This window comes from Lygodium microphyllum, chromosome 8 (genome assembly GCF_053477565.2).
Source record: "Lygodium microphyllum isolate KBCC chromosome 8, Lygodium_microphyllum_v1.1.10, whole genome shotgun sequence".
NCBI classification, from domain to species: Eukaryota; Viridiplantae; Streptophyta; class Polypodiopsida; order Schizaeales; family Lygodiaceae; genus Lygodium; species Lygodium microphyllum.
The window spans coordinates 104,226,904-104,236,552 of NC_141142.1; positions in this window are offsets into that span (position 1 = coordinate 104,226,904).

The following is a 9,649-nucleotide window of genomic DNA, read 5'->3' on the forward strand; positions in this document are numbered from 1 at the left end:
AAGCCAAAATAATTTTGTTCTAAAGCTATTTATACTACTATCTATATTACAGACATAACTCCCACAACTGTAGTTCATGGGATGACCCTCAAAGAATGCTTTATAAGCAAGAAGCCCAATGTATCACAACTGAAAGTGTTTGGATATATTGCATATGTTCATGTGCTAGATGAGCGACAAAAGAAGTTTGATCCAAAGGCTAAAAATGTATTTTTATTGGATACTCTTTAGATCTAAAAGGGTATCATTGTTATAACCCTATCATAGGTGAGTTCACAGTGAGTAGGGATGTTATTTTTTATGAGATGAGAAGTTTGTATGCATCTCATGCTAATGCATTGGATGATGATGATTATGATCATGATGGTTATATATAGAAAGAAAAACTAGAATAAAAAAACCTTAATGGACTAGAAATATCATCTGGTACTACATCTACAGTCAATCCTTGATCTAGGAGACTAAGGAGTAGTTATATATCTTTAGGTGTATCTACAAGTGTTGCACGTAAAGATAAAGGGAAGAAAAAAGTGTCAGATGGTAATGATGCATCTACTAGTCATTTGGGAGTTGATGGAGATTCCAACTGTTCAAAGAGTTTAGATGATGATCTTGGTATTCCTTCAACAATCAAGACACCATGTGTGCAGAGAGCATCTCATGTAAGTTACTATGTATAAAAATGTGCATCACGTGAGTTCAAAAGAAGGGATTTTAAAAAAAGATAGTCTTACATATATACATTCATAGAAGAAAAAAATTTAAAATGCATAAATTTATTCATAAAAGGAGTATCTATATTCTGTGTGTGTATTTTTTATATAAGGGTATTATTAATTCATAAAACTAGCCAGGATTTTCTTACCAAAAAGGGGTGTCAAATAATGCCTTCCACTTATGTGGTGATGGAGTTATCAGTTTTAGACAATAGAACTGCTTAGATGTGATGGGAGCCAAGAGTTATAGGCAAGGGCCATTGGAGCTCTTGGAATGTTTGCGAAGGTTGTATAAGCAGCCTTGGGCATGGACATGTTTAGTGGCATGAGTATTGTAGTTGTGTAGCCAAATGGTGACCACATGAGACCACATGCTCTTCAACACTCCTTCAGCATCTCCACAAGTTGATTTGACATGTGCATGAGATGGCTCCTAAGAGTTGCGCCACCCATAAGTTCATGACTCAAGCTGAGAATGTGATTAAACATGGAGTGTAGTAGTGAGGCAACAACCACATGTAGGTAGAATTGATAGTGGACCCAAAGCTTGATGTGCTACGAGATTGTGGTATGGAATACTGTCACTATACCCTTTCTCATGAGTTTATGGCTATGCACATAGAAAATTCATTGCCAAAGTTATTTTTGAAGAACTTGATCATACAATATCATTGTTTACAAACATGGAATTTGACTCAATTTTAGTTAACCCTATTCCTAACCTTTTATCATAGAGACCACACAATATGGTAATGTTGTGCTACACTAGTACAAGCTCCAAGTGACACTTTCATATATGGAAGGTGGCTATTAACTCCAATTCATGGAATTAAAATGTAAAATATTAAAGAAGTTTATGAAAAACATGCATATGACTGCACTTTCAAAATGAGCATGAGAGATAGAGAGAGAGAGAGAGAGAGAGAGGAGGGAAGGGGAGAGAGAGAGAGATAGAAAGAGAGAATTGATACCATAGTAGCTTTTAAAAAATGTTATTTTCAAAATTGATCTCTTTTCAAGAATTCAGAATAACCTTCCATGGAATAAACCTAGCTCATAGGATATGTTTTGACTTTGCTAGGCATTGTTGGCTATTCTTTTTGCATTCACTAGTAGGTTTTGTATGGATGTGCTTGGACTTTTCTAAGGTGTTGTTAGTTGTTCTTTCCACATTTCTTGGTAGGTTTTATGTCCAAAAGGACATGTTTTGGTCTTGCTAGGGTCTCTCCATTGTCGATCGCATGTTCTTCAAAAGGTTATATCCACACAAGCAACCACTATTATAAAGTACATGTATGACATGCATGCCAACCTATGCATACAAATCCTTATTGCATATTGTCTTTCTATTTCATTGTCTCCTATTTAGGACAGTGTTATTTAAGAACTTATCTTTGTGTGGCTCATAATGATTTGAAAAGCTAATGCCAATTATATAATAGAGGGCATATTCAAAATGTGGCTAACTAAAGGATTCTAGATTGAAAGGGTTTCTTGTTACCACACATTTTCTCCCCATAGCAGGTGCTATTTTACTCTCCGTAAATACGCATCCCCTCAAGAAATCAAGATTTGTGCAATATTTAAAATCATTTTCCTTTCTTTAAGAATTGGTACTAGTTCTTGAAGTAAAAGAACCAATTAATGAATTGTGTTTTAGGGCATGGCAAAGCTTTAAAGACCCATCCACAAATTATTTGAGTAGCTAGTGGCTTAATAAGCTTGCAGATAAAAGAAGATATTTATAATATGATTGGTACCATCTTTTTTATCTATTTATTTTGATATACATGTTACTTATGTGTCTTGTATGATTGATTTTATCTTTGTTATTGCAAGTTATCTACAAAAAGTATAAACTATTGTAGTTCAAAGTTTTCTTGGAAGCTCTCATGACTGTGTGTTTATGTGTACCCTTAATATGCATATGCATTGTAAGGAAGAGGTTCTTCCTTGTCGTGCATTAGTTGTATATTTGAGTTTTGGCGCATATGCAAGTTGTCTTGTTACTTGTGGGACATGTGGATTGGCGTGTGTCATGTAACACTAGATTAGAGAATTTGGGAATCTCCCAAGTTCCACTCTCAAATTAGAAATAAAGATTTGACCATGTGGCTAAATCTTAATCCCTCTATTGAATATGGAACTTGGTACTATCATCTATATAGTATCTAAAAAAACATTCATATTCAAGGAAGGGGGTAACAATTTGACCATGTGACCATTGACCATCCCATAAATTCCCAAAGTATATGAAAAATCCCAAAATCCCTAATATAGTGTTATGTATTCGACATATATATGTCATGATACCTCTCTCTTGTGACAAGTGTATGTAGGGTCAAAAGGTGCTTGCCAAATAGGCACTTAGCCGTGAATTTGGTGACTGAGTTTCTTTTGGTGGGCATGTCACAATCAACTTGGCACTTCTAAAATTTCTGCTATGAAATATTCAAGACCTAAAATCTCACGCAAAAGATATTCAAAATAATCTCCCAAAATGGAAAAACCTTTAGCTAAGTGCTCCACCCTCGCACAGTAACAAACTCCAGCTCTGTGTCGTGTATAGGAAGCCGTGGCTTGAAAACCGCGAGCCACTGTAGGCCTACACGGGAACACCCCTTCAAGGGGAAAAAAAAAGATAATGGATAAATTTTTGGAAATTTTTTTGATTGGAACTCCCCTCCCCTTCAGCCGTTGCATGGCGGGGAGGGGGAGTATGAGTATGAGAAGGAGTTGAGTAAGGAGGAGCATGGGGGAGGGGAGCATGTAGATTGCCACTTGTGTGGCTATCCCCCCCTTCATAACCTATAAGAACCCTCCCCTCCTAAGATTGAGGGGAGGGGAGAGGAGGACATCGTGACGTGCTGCCGTGTTGCCCGCCATCATCGCGCTGCTGTTGCTGCCAGGCCATGCCGCTAGGCTACCGTTGCTGCCGCCCCTTGCCATCATCTTCATCATCATTACCATCATCATCATCTTCTTCTTCATCATCGTCGTCATCCGCCCAATCATCTCCCCATCTTCACGTCATTATCTCTCTGTCCAGAGGCTTGGAAGCTTCTTTGGAAGCTTCTATTAAAGCTTTCCATAGGCCCTATTCACCCATGCCTTCCCTGGGTTTTAAAACCAAGTTTGCAAGGCCCAATTCCTGCAAAGGGAAGTAAGTTTGCGGGCAGAAGGGAGTTTGGAAATCAGAAAAAAAGGCAAGGAGAGTTTGCTGAGTCGAGATCTATGTCCTCCATGGCTCCTAAGAAAATTTCGCGAGGCACACATGTGGGAGCTTCCACCCTGAGTACGCGAGTGGACAACGCCCCGATTCTTAATGCCCAGGTTTCGATAAATTTCCTGCGTGAAAGGATGCATTTAAACATGTATTTAATTCACGTAGGCAAGTTTGAATACATTTGACAATTTATATACTCGCATCAAATTACCAAGTAACTTGCATGACGAGTACCTTCATGGTCATGGTAATTGCATTCTTGAATGCATATTGCATAAGTTAAAAGGTGGATTTGTCTAAAGGCATCCAAATAGTCGCAATGCATGGAAAATTGCACGCAAAGATGGTTACATTTTAGGTCAGGTTAAGTGATAAAAGGAAGGATTAAATCAAGGATGGACTCATGGCATTTGCTTATGCATGGAGTTTTTTTAAATCAAAGATTGAATGCATCTTCATTAAAAATATTAAAGATTTGATTTCGTTGCATCAACGTAGCATAGGGCAAGGAAAAGTAACGATCATTGTAGATCTTATAGCTGCATAGAAGGAAAATGTCTATGGTCTTGAAATCACATATTTGCATGGAATGATGCATCTCACCTATCTTGCAGTTATTTACATCTTTAGGGAAATTATTTGCATCTCTAAGGAAAGATCACCTCTTGTTGTAAGACAATTAAATCGCTTGTAATTGTGCAACTCACATGGGAATCATAAAGATATGATTAGATTGTATATGATGATCACCTCAAAGTGATAGGTACGGTTAAGTTACATTATGCCGATTTAAGAATTTCGATCCCAAAGATCCTACCTACATTTTCAAAAATGTTACGGTTATCTAAATGCCCATGCAAGAACAATTTAGGGTTCTCACCCTAAGGATCAATTGATCAAATACTAGACCTCCGTATGAATTTAGGAACCCAAAGCGTTATCGGCCTAGTGGGGTTAGGGTTGGGTTGGGTCAAGTGGACTCCAAACCCTACATCTTGACCAAAGGTAGTCTTGACCAAGGAATACCTGTGATGGGAGAAATAATCCCACAAGATAGGTGCGACACCTATCTCGTGCAACAAGTTGCAATGTCGCGTGGTTTTGTGTCTAAAGCATAAAATAGTATCGCCACTCCTTAGAACAAGGTTGATGAGTTCTAAGTACAAGTCTAAATTTCTAGAGGATGAGTAGTCATCCTGCTACATCACCCTTCCTTGGGGCTGATTTGCCAAGTTAGGGTAATTATGAATTACCTAGCAGGAAATTGACCAATCAAGTGAGGACAACGGGATTGTCCAAGATGTATTGACCTTAATATAAGGAAACCTAAGGTATTGACAATTTGGATTAATAGGGTATAAACCCTAACCCAAGAATAAAGGGTAAACAAGCAACTCAGCTTACGAAACCCTTGGGATCTTGCCAAGTTGCGATTGATCCCGAATCGAATGTTGGATGTATTCGGAAAGAAGGATTCACACCTTAGCAGTTGGCCGTATAAATGACCACTGGAGTGCTTGTGTTTGTACACTTAGGAGCAATGTTTGTTCTTCTTTGCTCGAGGAACTAATGCTAGAAAATAACTAATGCCTCAGGTTTAAAGCCTAGAGGGAGAGGCAACATCAGTTACCCCGACTGTCTGCCTAACCCTATCCAAGGGGGTTGTTAGCTGCACCGGGTATGTGGACTGAACCCGCCATGAGAGGTCTCTTCGTGGGTGCTACTTGGAGCAGGAGGATGCTTGGGTGCTAGAGGGGGCTATGGACATAAATCCCTTGTCTCCAGATCCTGCACAGGAGGCTGACATGACTCGAGATGGGATCTCGAGGCCCGCATACTAGTCAACGGGCGGAACTTGGAATAGCTATCCCTGAGGATTACTGCAATAGCCTTCGGGCGGATTATATGAAGTATTCCAAAGACTGATAAATAAAGATCAAATGTTGAAAAGGAACTTGCTTGACATTGTTTTTCTATGTCAGTGTGCCTAAGTTATGTGAAGGAACCAGTGATTAATTGGTTAATTAAGAAAGTCATTTTTGCTTGTCGAACTAAATGTGGTAGGTAATTAGATAACTAAAGCAACCCGAGGAAAGTGCGATGGACGTGACTCTGGGTCCGTCCTATGGAAGGGTGGTCCCGATTGGCCGGGAACTTTTCTCAAAGTAATTGACAGTGAGATAACAATGACCTAGAATCTAGAGAGCTAGAGTCTCGATTTATGTTGTTTTAGTGGAACGGAATGGGACTATGCCTTACGGGCAGGAAGGTCGAGCTTCGCATCCCTCTCGTTTCCCATTCTCCTTGAACCAAGTGCAGTATAAATCCACTTCAACCCTGATATTTCTGCACAAGTATTTTGTCTCGGGCTCGACGGTAGTTACCTTCTAGGAACTTGACCATTAGGAAAACCCTAATTCAGGTCAGTCCTAGGTGGAAACAGCCGGAATGCTTCTGCTTCGTGGGCAGACTCGGGAGGACCTAGATCGCAAATCCCATGACATTCCTTGGGAGTGCCGAGCGGCACTTTCTAGATTCTCTTCCCCATGGGCTGCTAAGACGTGTCCTACAAGTGGATAGGGGGACACGTTACAGTTGGTATCAGAGTGAACCAACAGAATCTAATATTTACAAGGAAACTTAATGAGGGGAAATAGAGCAAATGTTGCTGTTAAGAACATTTTCTTACTTACTTATCGATGTTGGCCTGCAAAGCCATAAAGCATGGAACAAATTCTTGGTGTTCCAGGTTATTTTTATGAATGCGATGCGTGCTTCGAATTATTGACGAATGCTAGGTATGATGAATATCCTAGACCGCATCTACAATCCTTCACCCATGTATGTGGAACAGAGATGGACGGGTGATTCATGAATTTATTACATAGCTGCCCACTGACTTGCGTACCTTCGGACCAACTTGAAGAGAATCAAGTGGATGGAGGACTTAAAGATCGTGAAGTTGTTCATCTTTGTCGAGGCTCATGCAAATGCAACCCTACATGTCGACGGTCGAAAGGTCAAGCAGAACAAGTATGTGTACAAGGAAGTGACTCGAATAATCCCTGCCGACAGAATCAAGGTGTTGGGACATTATGAGAAGAATGGGTATCAAAGGAAGGGATACCCTAAGCTTCCTATGACCTATCAATTCCTAAAAATCCATGACCCCAATCCATATTATTACTCAGTTCCCGTAGCTGAATGTAACGCAATCTTATTCTCCCCAAATTAATGTATCAGCTTGTTCTACCCTCCTAAATAAATGTACTCGAAAGGGCTATGCCCACATGAATGAATAAGATTTTTATCACTATCTATCTTGGCTTTAAGTGTTGATAAAGGAGTTAATTGATTAGGTCACTTGGCTAAAAGCTGAACTGGGCATGTTAATGTAATGTGAGAAACACTTAGCAAGTCTTTAATGAAAAGAATCTTATTGCCCAAGCACAACCTCAAGTGTAGATTCCTAGTTTGACCCCTACACCAAGTACAGTTGTAATCCAAGAGAAGAAGTTCCTTCTCAAACAGATCAAACCACCTGAATTCGATGGTAAGGGAAGGACCGTCCAAACTAATGCCAAAGTCTGGATCGAATCCATGGAGGATTACTTCGAAGCAACAGGTACTGCACCCACTAACCAAGCGATGTTTGCCAAATTGAAACGTACCGGCGAAGCAAGAATTTGGTGGAAGCAATGGTGTAGAGACCAAGGGATCTTGGAAGGGTCAGTACACGCCACAAATGGATATGACACAACAGGTGTCAAAGTTTTGTGCCGGATTAAACCCATCCATAAACACCCGCCTGGAATTAATGCACCCAACAGACCTTCAAGATGCGCTCATTCAAGCTGCACCAATAATAGAGAAGGTGTAGATCAAGCCAAGAAATAACAAGACTTGGTCTTACAAGGATCAAAACAAGGGAGTGTATAGGTCTCAGACCAAGAGAGCGCAGGGCCAAAACCAGGAACAAAGGAAGAAAGCTAAGGTGAACGCTGCTAACAACTTTGTTCCTGCACAAGGTAATGGCCACAATCTCTATTTCTTCCATTGCAACGAGCCTAGTCACTTTAAAAGGTACTGTCCCAAGCTTAGCACAGGACAACATCAAGGGCCATTCCAAGAAGCTGCCCATGGACAAGGAGCCACCGTCAGGGCCAGAGGGAGAACCTCCAGTGTCACCAGCAAGGAGTTTTGTGATGAGGAAGATCCAACCATGGAAGCTGACATTGAGAGGGCAACGCTTTATGCTACTCTTCATAAGAAAGGCCCGAATCACCAATTCTCAGTGATTCAAACACCATCACATTATCAAGGTAAAAGCTTCAAAACCCTGATTGATTGTGGTAGTACATATTCCTTCATTTCAGGAGTCCGTGCAAAAAGATTAGGAGTAGCCACAAAAGATGCACCTACCTTACTTACGGAATTAGCAAATGGTTGTGAGGTCTCTTGTACCAGGAAAACTACTAAGGTGAGATTCCTACTGGGTGGAAAGTGAACTTTGATCAGATTCAGGGTAATGAACCTAGATGTCCACTAATGTTTGCTCGGTATTCTTCCACAACTCATCTGGCACATGAACATACGCAATGCAGCCAAACACTTTAAAGTGTGAGACATCTGGCTTCTTACCTGTAAAACATTCTTCGGGGGTCATACCATGAACTGTAGCTGTGGGGGTTCTGTTCATAATATAAACAACAGTATGAACAGTCTCAGACCAAAAATGCTTAGGCACATTCTTTTCAGCTATCAAGGCGCGTGCAACTTCTGCAATATGCCTGTTTTTCCTTTCTGCAACCCCATTTTGCTGTGGGGTATACCTGCATGTGAACTGTCTCTTTATCCCATAAGACCTCAGAAAATCACTGAACTCATTCGAGAGGTACTCTCACCCTCCATCTGACCTTAAGCTCTTTACTTTCAAGCCTGTTTCTCTTTCAACTGCAGCCTTCAAAGTTCTAAAGTGCTCAAATGCTTCACTCTTTTCCTTCATAAAATATACCCACAGATTTCTAGAACAATCATCTATGAATGTGACAAAGTATGAATTGCCTCTAAGAGATATATTTTATGTAAGCCCCCAAATATCTGTATGCACAACATCAAGGATATTTCTGCTTACATCTCTGTCATGTGAAAAGGGTTGTCTTGCCTGCTTACCAAACTAACATGCTTCGCATACCTTATGAAATTATAAAACTCTAAATGTAGGCAAACCTGTAACCCTTTGGACTGCATTAATTTCAGCCTTTGTACATTTGCATGTCCAATGCATTTGTGCCAAATTTCAATATCTCCAACAATACCTTTTCCTTTAGAATACATAGCAGCATTCATAGTAGGAATTCTAGCATCCAGAGTAAACATACGTCCAACTCTACTTCCCTTTGCTACCAACCTGCACTTGTCATTGAAGTCTTCTACAAAGCAGCCCTTTGCATTAAATCTGACTTGCATCCCTTGCTCTACCATCTGGCTGACTGACACCAAGTTCTTTGTAATAGATGGCACGTGTAGTATATCTAAAAGACTCTTTGTCTTACCATCATGCAAGGACAAGGGAACTTTTCCAACATGTGAAATTGGGTGGCATGAATCATCACCCGTCTGCACATAACCTGCATTTTGCAAATCTTACATCTCTCCAAACCATTCTACATGACTGGTCATATGATTGGATGCACCTGAATCGACA